The sequence below is a fragment of the Pieris napi genome, chromosome 4, assembly GCF_905475465.1.
Source record: "Pieris napi chromosome 4, ilPieNapi1.2, whole genome shotgun sequence".
Lineage (NCBI taxonomy): Eukaryota > Metazoa > Arthropoda > Insecta > Lepidoptera > Pieridae > Pieris > Pieris napi.
This window is the reverse complement of record NC_062237.1, coordinates 6,748,742-6,773,797: the sequence shown is the minus strand read 5'-3', so window position 1 is coordinate 6,773,797 and position 25,056 is coordinate 6,748,742. Positions and strand designations below refer to the sequence as shown.

Below are 25,056 nucleotides of genomic sequence, written 5' to 3'. Positions count from 1 at the left end.
ATGCACCTTATCTTCACAGAATATAAAAAATAAGGAACAAAGGGTAAGAGGCTATTTTAAAAATAATCGAACGTCAAAGGTTTATGCTAAATTTCCAATTTCCTGTTTTACGTTTACTGTCAACGAAAAAGGGAATTTGTAATAAGTGGGGTATCTAGTTATTATTTGAACGCTAGACGTGCCACTTTCTTATGTACAATAAGTAATTATGGACAGTCATATTCCAGAAGGCTCCCAAGTGCGTCGCCGACCTTTAAAAAATTGGTACGCTTGAACGATCCTAAGTCGAATTGGTTCGGAAATATTTCAGTGGGCAGCTGGTTCCACATAGTGGTAGTGCGCGGCAAAAAGCCTTAAGAAACGCTCACTTGTGGAACGTCGAGGTGATACGGATGGTATTTTATATTCTGCCTTGACGTCCGATGATAAAACTCAGCTGCAGGTATTAGTCCGAACAACTCCTGTAAACACTCTTCATGGTAAATGCGGTAGAAGATGCGGAGAGACCCCACATATCTATGCAACGCCAAGGGATCAAACCGCTCGGAAGGTCTGGTCGTCGACGATTCGACTTGCTCTTCGTTGAATACGGTTAAGCGGAAAGAGCTGGTATTTCCGCCCAGAGGTGAGTGAACAGTAGTGTATGTGGGCCCGAATTCGCGTTTTTAGAGTTGCAAGTGGTGGCCGGGAGTAAAGTACCGTCTTGCATTGCTGAGAACACCAAGCTTCTTAGAGGCTAAATTAGCCTTTCCTTCCAAATAAGCGTCAATCGCAAAATCAAAAAATTATTTATAACGAATCAAATTTAATTATCTTCTGGATTATTGAAGTGTCATCTTTTTAAGTAACTAGCAACACATGAAAGTAACCAGGAACTCTTTGAATATACTTCATCACTACCTCAAGAACCTGCGATAATATATGATTTATGAAACATATTTTACGTAAAAGTTTCAATGGGTAACATCATTAACGTAATTTTTATAAATTTAAATTTTTCTATTTTTTTGTCATTATGTTTAATATAATAATGTACATATTATATACTGTTTGTAATTGTTAGTATTTGGTAAACGAGCACTGAAGTTTCCACTAAAATGCTGTGTACAGATCTAATTGGACTTCAGGTTTATAAATGTTGTTTAGTCTGTAATAACTGTATGTATTTAACCAATCTGATTTCTGTTTCTGTACCTTAAATGTAAAAATAAAATAAAATAATCATCACAGATTTAAATGTACTTTATTTAGAAAAATGTCACATACTGAAATTTCATTTGTAAGCAGAAACAACTTAGATTAAATTTAGTATTGTGAAACTTTCCTTTGTGTTGTAGGGAAAGTATATAATATTGGTAACAAATAATGTTTTGATCCAGTAACGGGTAGTCTATGTTTATGTTACTTGTCATATTATTTACTGTGCTCTTTTAACGTGGTACAGTTGTAAGAAAGTTTATTTAGATCCTTTCGGTTTCGTCTAATGTCACTGAGTAAAAAATGTGGAAACTTTCCCACTTATAAAGTTACGAAAGTTTATTTCTTACACTTTCTCGGTTTTACCGTTTCTACTACATACAACGAAATAATAGCATTACTTAATCTGCATAGTACCTTTATTGTAAGTATACTATCCCAAGCTTTAAATTACATTTTATACTTACATTTTCGTAAATTTATTTTAGAAAAAGAAACTTTAAGAAGTGCTTCTTACAATTACATCGTAGTGTCTTGTTTCCTAAGTATGGCCCTCCATTGCACTTCTAATTCATTAAACTTAGAATGTAACCTTTTAATTGTGTAATGAACTTACTAATTGTTATACCAAAGAGTGTAAAATAAATTTACTTTACACCTTTGGTTTAAAATAGGAACCAAGATGTTAATAAAGACGCAGTAATCTTGAAAGAAAATGTAAACAGTCACGAGGAAAATTGTAAGAGTAAATAGAATTGTACATAAAAAGAATGCTTTCTAAGTTGTATTCGCAATTTCCTTTTGTAAAATATCCGGCGCAGTTTGCAGTACTGTTGCAACAACATTGTTTAAGTCACATCAAACTTTGAGGTCTGCGGTCTTTGTTCCCTTCGACATATTTAAAATATAGTTTTAAATATAATCGGCGGAAGTTTCGGCCTTCTGTTAGTGTAGTTACTGATGACTATCCTTATATGACTTTTTTGTATCATCTACTTAATCAGCCAGACTATATTAGGCAGACTTAATACTTATAAACTGTATTATTTTCTTCGTGTTCGTGTTGCTTGTATTATCTTCTTTTGGGTATGTACGTATGTAGTCCTGTAATCCCCTTACGGAACATGTGGCGGATATATTTTGATTGCCTGCACGCTTTACCCGCCTTCGATTTCTTTAACCTTGCGTTAAGTGAACACACGACCTCGGGGCTGTATCTCACTTCTATACTGTAACTTCTGTAGTCTAAGATTACTTAAATATTGAGCTGTGTAACCAACATATATGAACTTATTTAATACAAATTACGCTCTGATATTAATTACTAGACCGCGCGGAAGGTTACCTACGTGTTGGACTGACCAAATCAAGTCTGCCGTAGGAGATTCACTCAATCAGTGCAGCAGGATGACCTCTAATAGGCAACGATGGCGAATCGTTTTGATGTGTATCACATCTGCCCCTTCTATTACCACTACTTCATAGCGATCACGACCGCTCTGTCAAGAGTGTACCGGATAGGAAGAAGAACTCTCTGGTAGCAAAAACTCTTATCCGAAAATTTAAAATAATGTAATATGGCATGACAGGAGAGTCATTAATTAACCTGTCAATTACATTATAGGAGGTAGATTTATGTTGTAGATTTCTTCGTAAAAATCAGTAAGTATTCACTCCACCTTGCATTCATTATCGTGTCGAGCTTATCAGCCACACCCAGACCTACTTAGTGGTATCGTGAAAACACACGAGAAAAGATTCGTTATTTTATATTAGAAATTGGCACGAGAGGCACACTTCTTAATAGAATTTATATCGAAATTATAAATATTTTCATGGTATGTTTCAGCAAATGCTATAATTGAAATAATTAAATAAGAGTAAGGCAACTGAATGCTTTATCGCTTTCGAGAGATCTCTTGGAGATAACCACTGTAAGAAGTTTGTTCAAGTAATTTTAGTAATAAATAACCAAAACATTTCAGCGTAATCAGATAAGATCTGTATCTTTGTATGTATGTAACAAATAAACCCGAATGCTGTTGGACCGACCTCAAAATTTTTTTCACTATCATATTGCACATGCAACATTTCCCCTGAGCCTTAGGCTAGGCGACATACCTTATATTTATATCCAAAATATTTTAAAATGTCCAGTCGTGTGTAACCATACCAGATACAGGCCATAATTATTTTCGTCCCTAAGTGTAACATTTTCTTAAATTATTATCAGAGACAATAAATATCTGTGTATTTACGACTACTCACAATATAATTCTGTCAAGTAATTCCCAGTAATTGGCTGTCTTATGAGGATTTTTAAGGAAGTATAGGCATGGCATCTGAATAAATTACGGCTTTTTTCCTAGTCATTTAATTCCGAGCCTCTTAGCCTTAAACGAATTTAAGGAAAAGGTTTGCGTTTTATTGAACAAAGTAAAACGTATACAAATTACTGATGACGTAATTAACCGTAAAATGTAGGATGAAAACTTAAGTGTTTTTTTTGTACATTACAGATTCCATGTTCCATGTTTCATTACAATATTTCAGTTGTTGCTCACCGATGTTAAGTTGTATGTAACTTATAAAGGCCGGTTAAGGCAATATCGTTTATATTAAATTCATTTAACCGATCTATTTTATACGTAAGCATAAAAACATTCCGAAAATAAAACCTTTGAGAGTTCGATAAACATCAAACAGAAAGGTCTTATAATAGTCTAGTCGACAAGTTGAAAATGGAACAAAATAGAGATACTACTCCTAAAATTATGTGCGATAGCTCATTGGATCCGGAATGACGTCTAGAAAAATGTGCTAAAAGCGTGTATTAGCACATAAAAAATTGCAAAAGTTATAGACCATTAAAGATGAAAAAATAATGGCATTTAGTTTTTTGCCAATATTTAATAAACTATTAATATTTAAGAAATTTCAAATAAAGATTCTGAAAGAAGAGGAAATTTCTAATAAAAAACTCCTGACTCCCAGAACTCTATCTCCATTATTTATAATGTTAATTTAACGCTGAAAATAGGTCTGCGGGTGACATTTTTAGGATTCGCGCGTGGCGTCAAAAGCGACTACGGCACATTAATTAATTTATTTAAGGTATTGAATATTTTTTTTTAAATTTGAAAAAATTATGGTGTGTTCTGAACACTATAATTAATTTATTCCCGTTGAAAATTTTACTTAAAGTTAATTTTTCAACAAGTTAAATAATTGTTAACTAACGAAATTTTCTCGAACGACCGTCTTAATTGTAAGTGAAAAAAAATGTTTAAATAATGGTCGTAAAAATATTTCGCTTCGTAGAGCCTTTCTTACATACATACTTAACAAGATCGTGCCATAAAAGTTAAAAAAATATTTATACTTTGTTTATAACAATTTTTTTACTTAAACAAAAACTTAAAAATCCATGTAATGATGTTAAAAAAATTTTTTTTTTTCTCAATCATCATATAATCGTTTTTTTTTAATACAAGATATTTATTAATTTGCAAAAAAAAAATTCCCGCCATTTGTTGATAATTTTTTTTTAAACAAATTGATTAAATCAATATTTTTAAAAAAAAATTTAACACAACTTTATTACATTAAAATTTTTATGATTTAAAAAAAAAAATGTTTCCTTAATAACAATTTTTAATTGTTTATAATCGTTTTTTTTAATTTTCTATTGTTTACATAATTAGTTAAGAAATTTTTTTTTCCTAAAAATCATAATTGACAGTCTTCTATAAAGTAACAGAAAAAAAATTTTTTTTAATCAACAATTCTATTGTTTATTAACTTACCAATTTGTTATAAACAAATATTCAACTTTTGTTTATTTTTTTTCTAAAATTTCTAAAATTAACAAAAACAACCATATATAACAAAGTATAGAAAAATTTTTTTTTAATTTTAAATAAAAGTAATATTCATTTCACTTACAATTAAGACGGTCGTTCGAGAAAATTTCGTTAGTTAACAATTATTTAACTTGTTGAAAAATTAACTTTAAGTAAAATTTTCAACGGGAATAAATTAATTATAGTGTTCAGAACACACCATAATTTTTTCAAATTTAAAAAAAAATATTCAATACCTTAAATAAATTAATTAATGTGCCGTAGTCGCTTTTGACGCCACGCGCGAATCCTAAAAATGTCACCCGCAGACCTATTTTCAGCGTTAGATTAACATTATAAATAATGGAGATAGAGTTCTGGGAGTCAGGAGTTTTTTATTAGAAATTTCCTCTTCTTTCAGAATCTTTATTTGAAATTTCTTAAATATTAATAGTTTATTAAATATTGGCAAAAAACTAAATGCCATTATTTTTTCATCTTTAATGGTCTATAACTTTTGCAATTTTTTATGTGCTAATACACGCTTTTAGCACATTTTTCTAGACGTCATTCCGGATCCAATGAGCTATCGCACATAATTTTAGGAGTAGTATCTCTATTTTGTTCCATTTTCAACTTGTCGACTAGACTATAAAGTGACTTCTATTATATACATTGACAAAGCAACAAAATTAATACGATCCCTAGTGTGATCTTGGCCAATTATCCTGAAACAATTCTTCGTACCAATTAGGGTGGCCTCTTGTATCGAACCAATTCTATGTAATACAATTCGAGTGTAGACCGTCATTCTCGACTCTACGATAAGTGAATTAGGTACAATTTACTATATCAATTAAAATTTACATATAAAAGAAGATTTCTATTTCAAGTTAATTTTGTGTTTAATTTTAAGTTATTAGTAATTCTTGTATGAATAAAATAAATTGTATCTTTACTTTCCTTGCAATAGCTTTAGTATAATCCGGATGATGTAAAACATTCTATTCAGGCAAACGTTATTATAATTTTTAATTTCGTTTGATTATTTATTATACTATTAATCATCAATATTGTTATTACTCTGTTAAAGAACGTTTTACCAAATACAACGCTTAAAATTATAACAATTATTTATATTATTTCGTGTTGATCTCCTTTTAAATAAACATTTTCATAGTGTGGGTCCAAGAATTAAACTTCGAGAAGTTGTTGTTTGTTGTTTATTGAGAAGTGAATGTTTTTTACAGCAACTACGAGACATGAGATTTAACATATAACATACAGTCGTATAGTAAGAAATAAAATATTTTGATAGGGTTTCAAATATGAATGTTCTTATAAAAGTATATAATATTAGCAAGGCAATTTGTTAAACAAACAATAACGTGTACCAAATATCAAGAGAATATAATTTAAAACCGACAGACGCTTTCAAATAACTTCAATTCCCATTTTAATATCACTTCTATTTGTTCTTTGACAGCTAATTTTTCATAAATAATTTACCAAATTTATCACGACCCCCGAGCATTAGCTAAATAACCTGCTTCATAAATAAGCGTTGTTATTATGATTTATTTCCTCTTTGTTTTAAAATACTTAAAAGAAATTAATGAACGTAGATCACGTCTTCTACTGTGCTCTTTATTGCGTAATTACTTTTATTGAAGAACCTTATTTATACTCAATTATATTTATATTAAAGTGAACTTTTTATTACATCGTCTCAAACTTTTTCGTCTGTGTATTGCGTGTCGCGTGACGGTCGGCCGCGGAGTAGGGATAAAGTGAAAGGCGCTCGTCATAGCAGCCAACGCCTATAGTTCGCAGCAGCTGACCGTGTAGTGTATAGACTATTATTTAATATGTGTATATAATCTAAATAATTGTTAAGTATTATGTATGTCGTACTCTCTAAGACACAGAGTTCAATAAAAATACTAGTTGAAGACTTAGTCAGTCTACTTTTATTATTTCCCATTATCATTCCAAATTTCCAAGTATAACATTAAGATTGATAAAGCGATTTTGATACCCTTAATGGAATATTATTCCAAATCTTTTTAGTTAAATGTCTATAATGTGAATAAATAATAGTTAAAAAAAACTAAAAAACACGCTTTTAAAGCACATCAAACTAAAAAGTGAAAAATAATTCCTAATTTAGGCTTTATTTTTCACTTCTACTGACATTTTTTCCAATCAACTTTAAAATATTTTTTTGTTATGTAGCCGCTCTGCTTTGCTGTTCTTCTCAATCGTGACGTCATCCTTTCCTACTCCTATTATAAAATATATTTTACTGGCAACACTACTGATCAACACTCAATTAACAAATCTAATATTACTAAATTTCAGTAAGTCGTTACAGAATTATCATTTATTTAAAAGCATATGTAAAAAGCAAATGTTAAATATTTAACCACAGCGATATCTGGGTCAGTATTCTGAGATACGCTTTATAACATACGTTGCACAAAAATGAGAAAATTGGTAGTTGCGCTCGCCAAAAAAATATTTTGTATGCGGCAGCAGGCAAACAAGCAGGCGTAACCCTAGCCTAATACCCTCAAAGTAACCCTACTTTAAGTGAAGTGTTAATCGCCATCCATGGATACCTGCAACGCGGGTGGGCTTGTGTGTGTGTAGTCGACATTCTAAGTAGTATCGGTTCTAAAATGCTTCTTCTGGCAGCTGCTTTCGCAAAAAGAAGTGCGCGGTAGTGGCTTATAAAAGACACTGTGTTGTGAACCAGGTGTGGAGATGGAAAGAATGGGATTTCGCATTCCACCTTGATGTTCGACGATAAAATTCAGCCGCAGTCTAAACAACTTTTCAGTCCACTCCCCTAATATGCGTTATATGATTAGTTTATACATATTTAATGATGTTTCTAAAATAAATTTGTTTGCTTATGTAAATGTCATTCCTGTTTAATGTCATCTTGTATTTGTATTAATACTTACAGGTATTTTGAAGGATAGCGTAATTGAAAGGAGCTGAGCGCCCCAAAGCCGTTAATACTATATAGCTTCATACTATGACTATGTTAATTTGAAGTTCACGCGTGATTAGGTTTCACGTTGCTTCATATCCTTTACCAAGTCTGTAATTTGTACTCTAAGTAATTTTAGACGGGTGTTTTATAACCATGAGTGTAATTATGGTAATTGTAACTAATTGTTTTGAAATGTTTATATACATTTAACGTGTACTTATTTAATTTTTCCTTCCCACTTTTTTAAGCCACGGTTGGTCGCCGCGGGAAGATCAGACCACCACCCTCTAACAAAAAAACATAATATATATATAGCATCGCTCAATACTAGGACTTTAAAAGTTAGAGGAGGCCTTTGCCAAGAGGCACACCAATCTCCGAGATATACTGGAGTGAAAATATATTAAAGTTCAGATATATAAAACGACAGAGTTTTGGAATTTAAAGGCTATATTATTATTATTACTCATATTGTATTTTAAACGAAGCCAAATGTTTGGCTAACCAATCTGCTCCTATTGAGCAGATAGATAATAGTACCTTTTCTCAAGATACCTTGGAATTTGTTCCAAGTAATTATTTAAATTAGATTTTAAGACAAAAGAGGTGATCTCTGGCAATAGTTCTAGTCATAGTTGTTTATTAGGAGATCCATCAAACTCCTTAAATGTCAATAATAAAATCAATAATAAGCATATTTTAAATTTAGTACATCAGAATATTCAGGGTTTGATGGGTAAAGAATTGGAGTTGGAGTTGTTCATGAACTGCAATAACATTGATATCTTATGTATTACTGAACATTGGTTAAAGGACCACCAGTTCATGTTTAGCTTCAACAATCATCTGGTAGCCAGCTCGTTCAGCAGAGTTAATTTAATACGTGGAGGCTCTTTAATTATTGCTCGGAATAATCTTGAATTTAAAGAACGTACCGACATAGTGAGCCTGTCTGTTGAGCGAGTTGCTGAGATAGCATGTATTGAGCTTGAGCAGTTCATTGTATTGAGTGTATACAGGCCCCCTAGTACTTTATACGATACTTTTGAAAAAATCCTAGAAGATGTATTAATAAAAATATCTAATACTAATAAAACAGTTGCCGTCTGTGGAGACTTTAATATTAACTTATTAGATAAATCTAGTATTGTTAATAGATTTTTAATCTTATTGAAATCATATAATTTATATAATATTTTCCTTGAGCCAACTAGAATAACTGCCACCAGTGCCACTTGTATTGACAATGTTTTTACAAATGTGAGGCCAACTTTCTACTCAATTATTAATCTGTTAGATTCAGATCACTGTGGCCAATTGGTTTCATTTACTAAAGACATTGTTAAAGCAAATCGAAAAAATGTTAATTTTGTTCCAGTAACCAGTTATCGTTTAGAACTTTTTAAAAATAATTTAAATGAAAAACTGCCTGGTTTGCCTTATCACAATAACCCTGACCAAGCTTACTCTTCATTATTTAACATGATTAATTCTCAGTTTAAGAAGGTTTTTACATCTAGATCAGTTTCTGTTAGTGATCGAGTTTTGTTTAGTGACTGGGCAACACCAGGTATTTTTAAAAGCAGAATAAGATTATTTGAATTATATAATGAAAGGAACCATGATCATAGTGAAAGGTTTAGGGAGTATGTTAAAAATTACTCTAAGACTTTTAAGAGAGCCTGTGCTGCCGCAAAATCTTTACACATTAAAAACAAAATACGATCTTCTGCAAACAAAATTAAAACTACTTGGAATATTATTAATTCTGAAATAGGAAGAACCACAGTCAAGAATAATGATTTTCATCTTAAAATTAATGATATAGATGTTAGGGCGGATTTGGAGGTGGCAACCGAGTTTGAATCTTTTTTCACTAATATTCCTGTATTAACAACTCAAACTTTGTTGTCATCTTCCGGCTCCGCATACAACATACTTAAAGACTGTGTCGCAGAATGTGGGACAAGTTTTGAATTTACAGTTGTTAGTGCTAAGGACATTCTAGATGCATTTAAAGATTTGGAAGTAAAAAAGTCCACCGATCTTTGGGGGTTGTCAGTTCAAATAATATCCTCAATAATTGAATGTATTTCCCCATTTCTGGCAATTGTGTTCAACTCTTGTGTCGCATCTGGTGTGTTTCCGGACTTAATGAAGTTTAGCAAGGTGATTCCACTCTTCAAATCTGGTAGTACAACCGATCCTACGAATTTTCGCCCTATCTCAATTTTGCCTACACTGAGCAAAATTTTTGAGAAAATAATTTTAAAGCAAATGCTAAAGCATTTTAACAGACAGAATCTTTTTCACTCCAAACAATTTGGATTTACTAAGGGTCGGTCTACTGCTGATGCAGGTGTGGAACTACTCAAAAATGTATTCGAGGCTTGGGAGAATTCACAGGATGCTTTAGGCATATTCTGTGACTTGTCCAAAGCTTTTGACTGTGTTTGCCATGACACACTTATCAAGAAACTACACCACTATGGCATTAGAAATAAGGCTCTTAGACTTCTCAGTTCATATTTAGACAATAGAATACAAAGTGTAGATATTAATGGCAAAAAATCAAAAGGATCTGTGGTAACTATGGGTGTTCCGCAGGGTTCAATTCTAGGTTATTTCTTATTCCTTATCTATATCAATGATTTACCTTTTTGTGTAAGGGATGATCACAAAATCCTATTATTTGCGGATGACACTTCGCTTGTTTTTAAAGTTAAGCGTCAACTTGAAAATTTTGACCAAGTTAATTTGGCACTATCTAAGGTTGTCCATTGGTTTAATGTTAATAATCTGCTTTTGAACTCAAGTAAAACTAAATTAATAAAATTTTCTACGCCTAATGTGAGGCAGTTAAGCACCAATGTACAACTGAATGGAGTAGAGTTGGACCCTGTTGAGTCAACTGTTTTTCTTGGCATTACTGTTGACGCCAAACTACAGTGGGGCCCACACATTAACAAATTGTCTGGAAGGCTCAGTTCAGCTGCTTATGCTACAGCATAAGCAGCTGAACTGACAAGGAAAATTAGACAAATTACTGATGTGGATACTGCCAGAATTGTTTATTTCAGTTATTTTCATAGCTTGATGACGTACGGCATTCTCCTTTGGGGAAACTGTGCGGATATTAATACAATCTTCTTATTACAAAAAAGGGCTGTCCGCGCTATATATAAGTTAGGTCCTAGAGTTTCTCTCCGAGAGAAATTCAAAGAGATAAACATTCTGACTGTAACTTCACAATATATTTTTGAAAATTTACTTTATGTTTACAAAAACGAACCGGATTTTGTCAAATTGTCTGATCTTCACTCCCGAAATACTAGGAACAAAAATAATTTAACAGTTCATGCTACTCGCCTTCATAGAATAAGCAACTCGTTCATGGGTCAATGTATACGCTTTTACAATAAACTTCCTATGGATGTTCGTAAACTTCCCCTTAAGAAATTTAAATTTTTTATTAAATCAAAATTATTAACTAAAGGATATTACAGGATATCCGATTATTTAAATGATAGAAACGCCTGGGATTGAGCTGCTCGCTTATACAGCTATCGCTTGTGTTTTTGTAAGCTGTCTTTCACTTCTTTTTTTTTTTTTTTTTGCATGTTGTACATATTTACAATCTGACATGTCTTGTGCTTTTGCATATGCATTTTATTTTATTCTATTGACATGTTTGTGCTTAGTGCATATTCATTTTTTTACATTTTTTTTTTTTTCTATATTACTGACATGTTTTGTGCTTAGTGCATATTCATTTTTTCTTTTTCTACAATACTGACATGTTTTGTGCTTTTGCATACAATATTTTACACTTTGAGATGCCAAGTGAATAATGATTATATTTCGATTATATTTTTCAGTTTCATTATTTTTTCCTTGCTTTAAGGTACACCTTAAAAATACATTTTGTATCCATTGTAAGTGTAAACATTATGCGGGTATATCATAAACTCTTTTGCTTGATTTATAATTTGATACATTTTAGTCTATAGTTATTTTGGGCTGGCGATCTGAGTGAGTTGTTGCCCCACATATTTTTATGGTGCCACTGGCGGTATTGTTGTGTACCGGGTTGTGCAGCTCCCTTAAAAATGGTTGAGCTGCATGAGCTATTCGGGGCATGCTAGCCGTCTGCTGGCACAGGCTTGCTCAGATCGATCTGGTTCTTTCTTCCAAAGACCAGTCCAGTAAATACTCTGCATTTGTTTACACCAATTTATTAATTTATTATTGTATTATCTGGACTATAAAAGAGACTAAGACCCCCGAGTTTGTTTCGACATTTCTTCTCAGGGCAGTCAGTTAGGAAATGTCGACTTCATCTAGTTTAGGATGACATTGTAAAAGTGATTTATATAGTCCTACTTGCAAGAATAAACTATTTCATTTCATTTCATTTATTTCATTTCATTTCATTATTATTATTATTTAATTTTTACCCAATACATCCTATTTGTTTTTAAGCGTTAATAAATGTTACTGAAGTGTCAATAGTCTGAAATTCAGTTTCTTAGTTCTGTTGTTTTACTCTCATCGTACTATACAGCCTTTATAAACATATCATTCGTACGAAGCCTATTACCAAATTCGATTACCTTTTGTTCTGTATTTTACCAACATCAACAAAGCTCTCAACAAGTAGATCGATGAGAAGCTTAACAAAAGCTTCCTTCAACGTGCTAATAAAAGAAATTCGTGCCTATCTCGTTTGTATGGGTTAAGGTGACCAGTTGTTAAAACTTATTCGGATATTGTTGAATTTAAACTAGGCAATAGGTAATTATTTATTTCGATTATTTTTTATCAGATAAATAATGATACATTTTACCGGATTAAATCACAATTATTTGAATTTAAAATTAGGCAACTGTTCTGGCATTTTGCCTGACTTACACCAACCGTTGCAAAGCACGCATTGGTGTAATTTGTCTCAGAGCAGTGTTGGCCTAGTGGCTATAGCTCGCAACTCTCATTCCTGGGAGTCGTAGATTCGAGCCCAGGGTGTACACCATTTCGTATGGTGAAGGAAAATATCTTGTGGAAACCCGCATGCCCTGTCTCCTGTAAAAGGAGGTATTCACATATTCATACATCGAGCATTTGCTAAGTGAGGTCAAAGTAGTATGCATAAATTACTAAAGCAGGGTCACCCTAATCGGGTTTCAAATGGCATTATCGTATTTATGTCCCATTTATATGCAAATATCGGGGATATTTGAACAAAATTCCTATCAATATTGAAGATGTTCCAATTCAGAATAAAATAAAACATACAAGTAATAGAATTTTTAAGGCTATAAAACGAACGAACTTTAAGTTGTTTTTACTTGACACTTTTAATACCGAACAATTATAAATATAGATTTATGCTGTTTGTCTTAGACTCTTCTAATTTCTGTAAAAATATTCTACTATGATGAGATGCACGATGCATTAATCTCTTGGTGTATTCTTGGTAAATTATAAAACACATGGTTTATTGTGTAGGAGTGCTGTCTCTGAAGTCCTACTTACATTAGGAAAATAATCAGCGAAGCTGACGCAGGATAGATGGTATATGCAGGATATTTTGCTATCTTTTAACTTTCTACCAAGTGTGTATATGTGAAAGAGATATTATGATCATCATACTACTCACGAAATAGTTCGAAACAATTAGGAATTAAGTTATTTTTATTTAAATTGCCTTAAAACAAGTGGCTATATCATGAACTCATGAATTAATATAAAAGTAATACATTCATTGTAACTCTCAAAATCGCAAATTACTTTAAGACTGTTAATATAAATATAATTGTGCTATGGACGTAGACTGTCCTTCATCGTCGCAGTCGTGTCAACAGTTTCTACGTAGATGAAGTTGCTATAATCAAATAATTTCATGATTAGTCCTTTGAAAATTACAGCATGATATAACCTATAATATTTGCCTTCATTGCTACTCTTGTACCCATTAGGGATGTGTAATAAATTGAATTATATCAACGCTCGATTGTCATCCGTTATGGTATTACGATTTGGTGGCTTTGGGACCACCTAACAATAGCTTGCTAGTAATGTAATATGTAATTATTAATTAATTACTGTACTAGAATCATCAAGCTATGCAGATAAGCGAATTACGTCTTTATCCGTTAAATAAGTTAGTTTTAAATATATAGTACTCCCGTAAACCAAATCCATAGACTGTTCATATAAGATTCATTTTAATAATTTATCTAAATAAGAAAAACATCATCAATGTAATGAATGATTTGTTCGAAAATTAATCTTTTTTAAGGCTTTTTATATAATGTGTCTGTAAAAATTAATGCCAACTATCATAGTATTTTTTTGTTACAGAACAGTGCATAAGTGGCTAAAGGTACGTACGAAGATTTTTATATGTTTGAAAGTGTAGTTTAATAACTTATAAGAATGAATACCTCTAAAGTAGCATCGAGCACACAGTTGTACATAATCTCCTGTGTAAATGGCTAAGCTCAATAGATTAGCGGTCATAGTAGAAACGGTCGCCATGGCAACGCAACTGTATCGCCTTCATAACGGACACGACGTACTTGAAGTTTGTAAACAGAAACTTCAACTTATACAAAACTGATCAATGCAAGGGAGAAATGATACTCGATATGAGATTCATGTATAACCGATTTAGGAAGAGTGTTAATCTAAATTATACCTAAAATTGTAACCCTTACTTAAGGAGAAATATTTTTCAGAACATACATATATAGCCACTGGTGACAGAATTAACTTTAAACTTGATTTATTCATAGGAGAAAGTTTACATCTCTTGACTTGCGGTGTTTCGCGCTCAGCTTAATTAAGTAGCCAATTTGTTAGGTCTCAAGTCTTTTTAGTTTTTATTTACTTCATCAACAATTAAGCTACGAAAAATATATTTCAAGGTCTTTCAATATTAATTTTTATAAATTGTGTAACGTGATGACGTTATTAAAAAGTTTTGTAGGACGACAGACTTCTATTGAGTTAAAAAAAACAATTGAATCAAAATAAGCCAAAATAGATAATAATGCTCTAAGCATAAAATTTAAAAATATTTTTTCGTGTACTAGGAAAAGAGTTTCCTTTCCTTTGTGCCATTTAATTCAGTTAAAACGGCCTCACGCAATATCTTCTAAATTGTATAAAGATGTGCCGACATAAATTGTGCAGTTTACAAAGTCTTAGTGCACAATTTTCTAAAGTGCTGTCGGGAGTTTCTTTAAGTGATATAGGCTAAGTGCTCCGGGACAGGATGTATTCAGCCAATTACTTTTATCAACTTATAGAAGAATCTTTGACTTTTATTTATATAAATATTTTGAAGTTATACATCTTTAGGCGCGTTATGAAAAATTTATGAGAGTGAATGAAGTTGCCCACGGAAGATGCTACGGCATTGGACATAATTTAAAAACAACATTCGAATAATAATAGAATTTATGTTACACTTAATGTAAGAGAATAATTATAAATATTTATTTATTTAATTTTTCAAATGGTAACTGAACTTTATTGACTATAATGACTCCTTTTCCAGTCTTTGATTATTTAATTGTAATTAATTATTTGCATGCAATCAAAAACTATTTTTAATTATGCCAAAGAATGCTCGTAACTTCTTACGCGCGAACATAAGTACACGCACCCTTTTTTATGTGAGAATATGTCAATCCAAAGCGTATCAAGTAACAAGCGTGTTTTGATATTATTTGAACATGAACCTCACTGTATAATATTAATAGACTTTCCAAGAATACGGTATATTTCACTTATAATCGTTTATAAGTACTGTGTCGTCCATACACACTAATTACTTTATAATGTCTATTAATACAGCCATTCACTCACAAAACAAACGAAACTTTGAAGTAATACTTTACAATGAAATTTCATTCCTAACGAAACGCGTAGCCATAACACAATTCTTTGCCGTCTCGGTGCAACCAAAACATTTGTGCGAGTTCAACAATACCTCACACATTCATTAAATTCTATTCTTTAAAGTAGGGCGAATCACAATACACGAGAAAAATAAAAGCAGCGTAATTTAACCAGATTTAAACAATAGGGGCATTCTTTTACACATGGTTTATTTTCTTATAATAAAGTGCGAATGCGAAAAGGATTTGTAAAGAGGAAAATCGTTGCAATTTCTTACCGTGTCTTTCTTTGCAATAACTTTGCGGTTGGTTTTTAGTTAAAATGTTAATAAAATAGCACAACACTGTTTTTCAATTGGAAGAATAATTGGATTAATAGTAATATTGAATACGAAATTCTACCCGTATCACCTCGACGTCCGCCGTTCCACAACTGAGCGTTTTTCAAGGCAGTTTTTGCCGCGCACCACCACTATGTGGAACCAGCTGCCCACTGAAGTATTTCCGAACCAATTCGACTTAGGGTCCTTCAAGAAAAGAGCGTACAAATTCTTAAAAGGCCGGCAACGCACTCGCGAGCCCTCTGGCATTGAGAGTGTCCATGGGTGGCGGTATCACTTAACATCAGGTGAGCCTCCTGCCCGTTTGCCCGCTGTTCTATAAAAAAATAATAATAATAGAAAGAAAAAATGTAGTAATCAGTTTGTTACTCGGTATTCTTAATTACTGGGGTGTACGTACGTGGAGTTTTATATTTGCGGAATCAAAATGAAAAATAAATATTAAATGGTGAAAGAGAGAAAACACATTCCGTTGTACCTGTGATTAATGGTCATACCTTTTTATTAAAATTAATACTTATTATGTATCTTTTTAAAGGTTCGTATCCATGTATCTTCAATAGCCTCACTGAAAATCAGTTGCCCGAGTATCCACAGTACTGTATGAGGCCAAATTGTAAATTTATGTTTAGTCTTTATCTTTCCCTCTTTCTATGAATTTCACGCGAAGAATAAGAACAAATAAACAAAAATGAAGATGCTACGTTTATCATGTTATTAGACTAGGTCCGACCTATAATGATATTAAATAAGCAATCTCGACTCACTAACTCTAACACCACGTCATCTCATCTTTGAAAAACTCTTTATCTTTATCTGAAATGACGTTTTTACAACGTTGAATTTGCTTTAGCTATGAAAATTAATTTCAAAGGTTTGCAATCCCTAAAATCAATTATCATTTTTCATCCGTTTTAGTGCGGCAAAATCTAGTTAATATTCATGGCGAGTAAAAATAATTCCAGTAAAGCGCCCCTCCGCATGAGAGCAATATATTTGTCTAACGCAAACCCATTACGATGTGTCCACACGATGCCTGATAATTTAATTTTATGATACCACAAACTGAGATTTATTGCTATATGCATATGCATATTAAATAACTACAAACTTAACGAGTACTAATAAACTCCACAATTTCTTATTGCACCAACTCCTTGTGGAACTAATCACTTAACTATAGAGAGATATTAGTGAATCGACGTGAGGCGCTCAATAAAAGGATTAATTCCCTTAAAGGCCGGCCAAACACCTAAAAGCCTACCGGCGTTGTTTTTTTTTTTTTTTTAAAGACAATTCACACCAATTGACCTAGTCCCATGCTAAGCTGGTGAAGCTTGTGTTATGGGTACTAGGCAACGGATATACATACATATTATAGATAGTTATACATATAAATACATATTTAAACACCCAAGACCTAAGAACAACACCAAATGCTCATCACATCGATGTTCGCCTCAGCCGGGGATCGAACCCGGGGCCCATGGATTCGCAGTCAGGGGTACTAACCACTAGACCAATGAGTCGTCAGTACGTCTTTGTGGACGGTGGTAAGCACTTTACCCTTTTTCTCCTGAATGCCGATGAATTTTTTGATTTAAGTGCAATACTTCGCAAAAATTCCCAAAAATCGACGGCATGTTTCAGGCACAGAAGGCTGATGACCTACTTCCTTTTTCAATAAAATGACAAAGAAAACACGTACAAAACATTGAGCGTTGCGTTTTTGCGTTACTGGTTTATTAAACTGTTCATTAAACTAGCTGCTGTGGTCTCTGGCAGAATGACCAGCGCTGTGGAACTTTTTGCTCCTCAGCATAATGCTGAGACAGGGCCAATTACAACCACAGTACACACACATTGCACACTGGAAGCGAACCGAATGGCAAAAGAAAATTTCTTAATTTTAATTTCTAATTTTTATTCTTTGTGATGTCTTATTTTATTTTATGTTTTCTTTAAGTATTGTTATTTTGTGTGTTTATGTGTGTGTGTTTTTGTTTGTAATAAATGTTCTGTCTATGTCTATGTCATTACCGTAGCCTTAATTTTTATTCCAAAGTAGCAAGTAAACGTAATATTATATGAAATAGGTACTTATATTTTTAAGTCCCTTTATAATTTATAATTAATAATCCTTTTACTATATTGAAATGCATTTATTTATTGTCAACCCATCCTCATTTATTTATTAGTTTATAAATTTTAATTGTAACGCGTGTCAAATATTAAAAAATATAAATTTATAGAATAGCTTCTTATATCTATAAACATTATGAATGTATGACACTTTTTTTGTGTTGTATGAATGAGCTAATTATATACTATCAAATTGAATTTTCACTATTAAATTAATTCTAATAGATACCTCAGTATATATCACACATCACACATCCTGGTTAGTTAACTTGATCCTAATTAATTTAACGACCTTATTTCCATGGTTTGTGTTAACGATGACAACAAAAGCGTCATAAATATAACATTTTATATCTTATACGTGACGATGAGGTGTTTCATTCATTATTTTAATGGCCGCTTCTATTTGCCCATAATTAAAGTAAAATGATAGTAGTCCATAGTTTGTGTCACACTAAAATATCTATTCAAAACTTACACTACTTTTACTGAAACCTTTGAAATCACGCGTTCCACGTAGACTTCTAACATATTTCGAGCGTAATTAATAACTTAAATGAATGGTAGTATGAATAGTTCAAATGTTTTAATTTGTATTTCTTTTAAAGCAACTCTTATATAATAAACTCTTGTAACATATAATTTATACTAGCATACGTAACGTCGTAATCATGGGAAGAGCGTTGTTAATATAATTATTATTGATCACGTTAACTAAGAACTTAATATAATTTGTCACTGCCTAATAATGCGTTGAAGCTAGCAAGTTGCTCCAAAACTCATCAAACATCTAGTCATTACGCAATTTATCGTAGCGTTATTTGTTGATTGTGTTAGCGCATCATAAAAATATTTTTTTTTTAATATAGAGATATGATCTCTGATTATAATTTTAAATTAAAAATTGGTAACGCTTAGTTTTATCTAATAAGTCTTTTGTTTCTTGCTGTACGTATGTATGTAACTACTACGTACGGACGTTTTTTACTTATGTAATACACAATTGATTTATAACTTCGTTTAATTTACAATTGTATTAGGTAGTGAATCTTCTCATGTAAGTGAATGTAAAAAAAATATATATTAAATAGTATAAATCCAATTAACTCAATTTCCTAAGGGGAAAAGGGAAGGGTATCCCCAATAGGTTTTCCCTTAAAACGATGATGGATTGAACGAATTGGCATCTAGTATCGAAAGGTAATCTACGGAACTACTATGCTTTCGTAATATACGCCAAAAATAACCAAATACAGAAAACCGGGTTTCAATGACGGCGATTCGACATCTGCATTGCAATTGCACCTGTTGCAACCGAAGGCCAGTAACTGTGGGAAAGTGGCATAAGACAGGGGCGATGGAAATAAATCGCTTCAGATATTTAAATTTGACGCCACGAACGTTATCACCAAGGATAAGGTTCAGTTTAAACCTCCAAGTAGGAATCCCATTTGTCAAACGTATTGGATTTATTCAAACGGGAGTCATAGTTTGCGCTATGTCTCGCCTCTGAATCTTGCTGTCATTCGCGGAGACGGTTTTAGAATACATATATAAACCCAAAAAATATAAATAAAAACTAAAAATAAAATAGTGTTATGAAAATAATTAATATAAACTTGCTATATCAGACTATGCCATCAATGCCACATCAAGTAAAAACATCTATGTTTTGCTTGGTTGACTGATCAAGTTTATTATGTCTACCCACATTTTTGTTTCTGTTTTGTTTTGTTATTTTATATACGTACCTACATCTGTGCGCTCTAATTTTTAATCTTAGTTTTACATAATATTGTTTCTCAATAAGTGAATTATTTACTTACTGAGAAACAAGCAATTAAGAAGTATGTAATTCTTATGAGAAATAAAGTTGTTCTAAACCCAAACTACAAGAAAAAATATTATGCCTGCTTTAATATTATGCAACTTTCACAAATTTCTGTGCTTATATCCACATTGTGTCTGTTAGAATAAGAGACATTTACAATGTCATATCAATACGTACGTTTCAATTCCAGGATAACGGTTGAAAGGAAACCTAATTATTTTAAATGCTTCAAAGGTATGATATGATGGTCATTAAAATTAAAAATCATCCAAGATAACTCTGTGATTACACACACATGAGATGTCACTGAGTTGCTCATTAAAATACTGAAAAGAGAAAAGTGATGTTTTCGAAACTTTTAATGATCCACCTTGCTGAAGCAAAAAAGTTGCCAATAAGAACGTGTGATTCGTCACGATTAATAACTTTTATACGAATTTGTTGAATTCAAATACAAAATTTATTTCTCTGTTATTCTATCTGCGAATTATTCATTAGAAGTAGTGTTAGTCTAGTCACGTGCGGTACTCAATCCCGATGTCGTGTGTCCAAACTCCAACTGTTCCCCAATGCAATCATTATCAAAATAAAACAAATAAGTAAAGGATATTTATAAAAATAACAACAAATAACTAGTCTACAACATTGCAATGACCTGGAGGATTTTTGGACTATCCTACGATACCGTTTTTATGTGGTATTTTTTACGACATAAATAAATTGTTTTTATATTACCATAAAGATGTAATGTTGTTGAAGGCGTTCACAAGGCTACAAAAACAATTCAAATAACTTCAAAAAAATTAAAGAAAACTAAGTCGCATAAAATTCCATAATTTAATATAATTTCACTAGAAATGTAAATCAAGAACGTCAAATACACAATACATGTTTGCAATTTGTATTTCCTCATGTGGCGGAGAAAAACAGCAAAAATCGACGTGTATCCGGCATACAAATCTGCCTACTTGCCTGTAACGAAAAACGATCACGGAACAAAGAAATCCAAGGCCAATATCGTAGCGTCACTGCACTGGTTCTTATCCTTACATTATTTAAAATAACTTATTAGTTAACTTTACGGTCCATCGACTACGTTGGCTGGGGCACCTTCAACACATGGCCAGGATCGGGTGGTAAAGGACGCCTGAGTGGTTGGAGATTAGTAGGTCGACCTAGGTACCGTTGGATCGACAGAGTGGAGGAAGACCTGCTGCAGCTGTAAACCAGCAATTGGCTGAAGGTCGCTCAGGACAGGGTGCGCTGGAAGATTCTCGTTTCGGAGTCCAACACACTTTTTGAGCTGCGTTGCTTAGCTTTGTTAGTTGGAGAGCCAGCGTAGTTAGTAATTTACAGCCACGTTTTCACGCGACAGATGAATAATTCCCAAAAATGTAATAAGTTTGTACATACTATTGAATCTAAGAAGAATAAGTTTTTATTAGTAGGAATAATTTAAACCTAATGTAACACTGACTAATTCGACATAAAAACACTAACATATACACAGTTTGAAAATAATTGAGAATGAACTAAATGACTGTGACTAAAACTACAACATATCTTTCCAATATAAATGCTGTGCGCGTAGTATAATATATATTCCTTTAGACATAAATTTAGGTTATCTGAAATACGCGTTTAATATATCTGAAATGCAAAAGTAAAATTGGAGCTAAACAGCCTCCTAAAATACACAAGTTGGCATTACGTAAAGCACCTGCTCTTGACGTTTGGACGCACATTTCAGTGAAGATTAGATCGTAAAATCGCTTACAGCCGACGACGATACAATAATTCACAGACGTATAGAATACTAAACACTCATTGGATAAACAATTTCTTAGGAAATCTAGATTTCTTAAGTCGAGAAAAATAATTTATTAGAACGCTACATATTTATTTATACAGCAATTGTATTTACTACAAACGATTAATCGAGATTTTAATTACTAACAGTTGTCTCTGGATTAAAAAAATAGTTCTGATAGAGAGTTTTGAAAATGATGAATGGTAGAAAGTGTAATATTTTACAACAAATTATAAAACATAATTACAAAATTAATTTTATTATTCAATTAACATACAAATCTGTTTACTTCTCAAATTTGTGATACTCTAACACTCAGAGAATTATTTTGAAATTATCAACGTAATTATTTATTATTGACTGCAAGTACTCATTTGGAATTATTCATCAAATTGCCGAAAATACGAAGTCCGGAAACCTAAGGGCGAGAGATTATGCCGGCTTTCATTCGCTTGGATGAAATTTAATCCTATATATATACTAGATATTTAAGAACAACAACTACCACATTAGTAGTTATTTAGTAAAATAATAGAAACAAACCTAACCTTGGCCTGAGAATTTCATTCTCGTATTTTAGATCTAAGATATGTGTTCTTTAAAATTCCATTTACCGTAAGAGCAAACAGTTTTAAAACACGAAATAGTCGCACGCTTTACCTTTATTCCATTACTAAATCCTATATACAAGACGCAGACAATAAATATTCGATAGAAATTTGTCTTTAACAATGAACCTTTTTTCTTTCAAACTGCTTATTTCGGCCTTTACATTTAGCTTTATTTCGGCCACCATTACGGAGATCGCATTCCCAAAAACATAAAAAACCTTTATGACATTCTCACCTTACCCGTTTTAAATATTAATCCTATTGAAAATTCCTATCACGTACCACTTATGCGAAATAGAAAGTCTTACTCAAGGTTTTCAGGATCCCTTACGTCAAATTACTGATGTGATATATCAGTTTTGCTGTAACTGAAATAGGCTCAGGGAAAAAACATTATTCAAATTTATTCTTCGTCTCGTTTTAGATATTATGCTGCCAGTTACAGAATATCGATAGGCTGAGGGATTTTGGCTTGGATTAAAATGAACGAAGTTATATAGCGCTCTTATTACGGCTTGGCGCTCAAACTCGGTGGTCGAATTAGGAGTTCGAGTGGGATGTAGTACTAACTTTAATTACTGCGATTAATAAAAAGTTGTAGACTTCACTAATGTGAGTATACATATAAAAATATTTTTTACATATTCTTTAATTAAAATTAACTTTAACCATCAAATCTATAAACACCAATGATGTCCCCGTGAGATTCCAGTACAAAACAAAGAAAACTTAAAATTAATAATTAACATTGTACCGGAAGCAATTATCTTTTCAGATTAAGAATTATGTTAATTTATAAATAGTGACTGTGATTTTAACATTATATAAGAAAAGAGGCATATATAATATTTTAAAAAATCAAATTGGCAAGCAAGCACAATCAAAGTAACAAGAAATAATTTGGAACATTCTGTACCGATCTCAGATTAATATGGACTATGCGACCTAGGTTTGGTCAAATTCAGTTTGCGTACAAGCGAAACAACACGCTTTGCCTCTAGATTACTGTTATTCCTAGAAACGACAGTTGTGTGATATTTGGAATCACAAATACTTGCTAGCAATTCTGAGTGATTATATAAATTTCGTTACGTATTTTAATCATTTTCACCGCATCTATTCCTGTCGTTTTTCATCTTTGTTGCTCTTTCTATTTTTTAATCCTACTTTTTATTTTATCGCTACTCAATTGTTTCTGTATTCTTCTATACGGTGGAGTGTAGTAGCTTCTCGTGTCTCATAATGGACTTGGTTCAGAATTTTATATATTTCAATAATTTCTCGATAAACCCATCTAGGAAACCCGTAGGTAAAAACATCTTAAAATGTTGTACGTTTCCTTAAATCAGTAAATGTTTAATAATTGGTAATTGGCAGCTGCACTCAAATCAAATCAAAATACGTTTATTCAATTTAGATGCGTCTTAGGGCATGCGTATGAATGTCAAAAACGTTTACAAAATTCGCGAAAGAGCAAGACTACGCCATCCGTTCGCAAAACTACCAGGAGGCCTTGTTCTGAGAAGAACGGGCAAGAAACTCAGCAAGTTTTACCCTCCCTCTACATTACAATTATTCAAAGGAAAATGTCATAAACCACAACGTTATTTAAATATGTAATTACTAATCTACAATCACAACTCTTTTGCTCTAAAAAAGGTTGTCGAATTGTTTACTACAATTCTACACGTTACCTTGAAATTTTTTTTGTGGCAACGTCGTGCCATTTTGAAAACACGAGAAATGCCGTCTGACAGCTGTGTGTATACTAAAATTATTTTATTAATTTAGTACACCATATGTAAATAATATGGAAAACAAATTACCTGATTTATTCAGGCAAACTCTGGTTTGGTGATATCCAATTATAATTAAGTTGAAACTAATATGAACGGGTAATAAATTAGAAGGTAAACATTAATGTAACGAATAAAATAATATTTGCTTATACGAAGAGGATTAGGGAAATTTTCTGTTTGTTTGATATAGTTTTGTTTAATCATTCCGTTTCCGATTAAAGTAATTTATAGTTTATTAAAGCTTCTATCTTCATATGTTTTGTTTTTATATAATAGACAATACAAATATTTACGTTGCAGGAACGCATTTCTTACACAATTATTATATTTAATTCTTCTTTCATTAAAATTATCTGTAAAATATCGCTAAGGAGCGCTGCGTCATACTTTTTGTGTTTTTTCAATACCATCAGTTAATTGCTTTTATGTTTAGTGTTAATAAATGAAATAAATAGTTAATATCAAGCAAGCACGATCTTTCCAAGCCCCATCCGAAACTTGCCGATTGCTCAAAAAGTTTATTCGCACAGTAAAAAAGGTTCTCGTAAAATCTAAAACTAAATTCCGTACCCGCCTAC

At 32.1% G+C, this 25,056-nt stretch overlaps 1 protein-coding gene across 1 annotated transcript in view; it reads left to right on the top strand.

Moving 5' to 3' along the window:
• Positions 1 to 25,056, top strand: part of LOC125048843 (metabotropic glutamate receptor 2-like) — a 150,456-nt gene that overhangs the window by 24,640 nt on the left and 100,760 nt on the right. Inside the window, exon 2 of the mRNA XM_047647762.1 lies at positions 14,401 to 14,422. The gene's annotated coding sequence lies outside the window, so the exon portion shown is untranslated. The remainder of the gene's footprint in view (positions 1 to 14,400; positions 14,423 to 25,056) is intronic.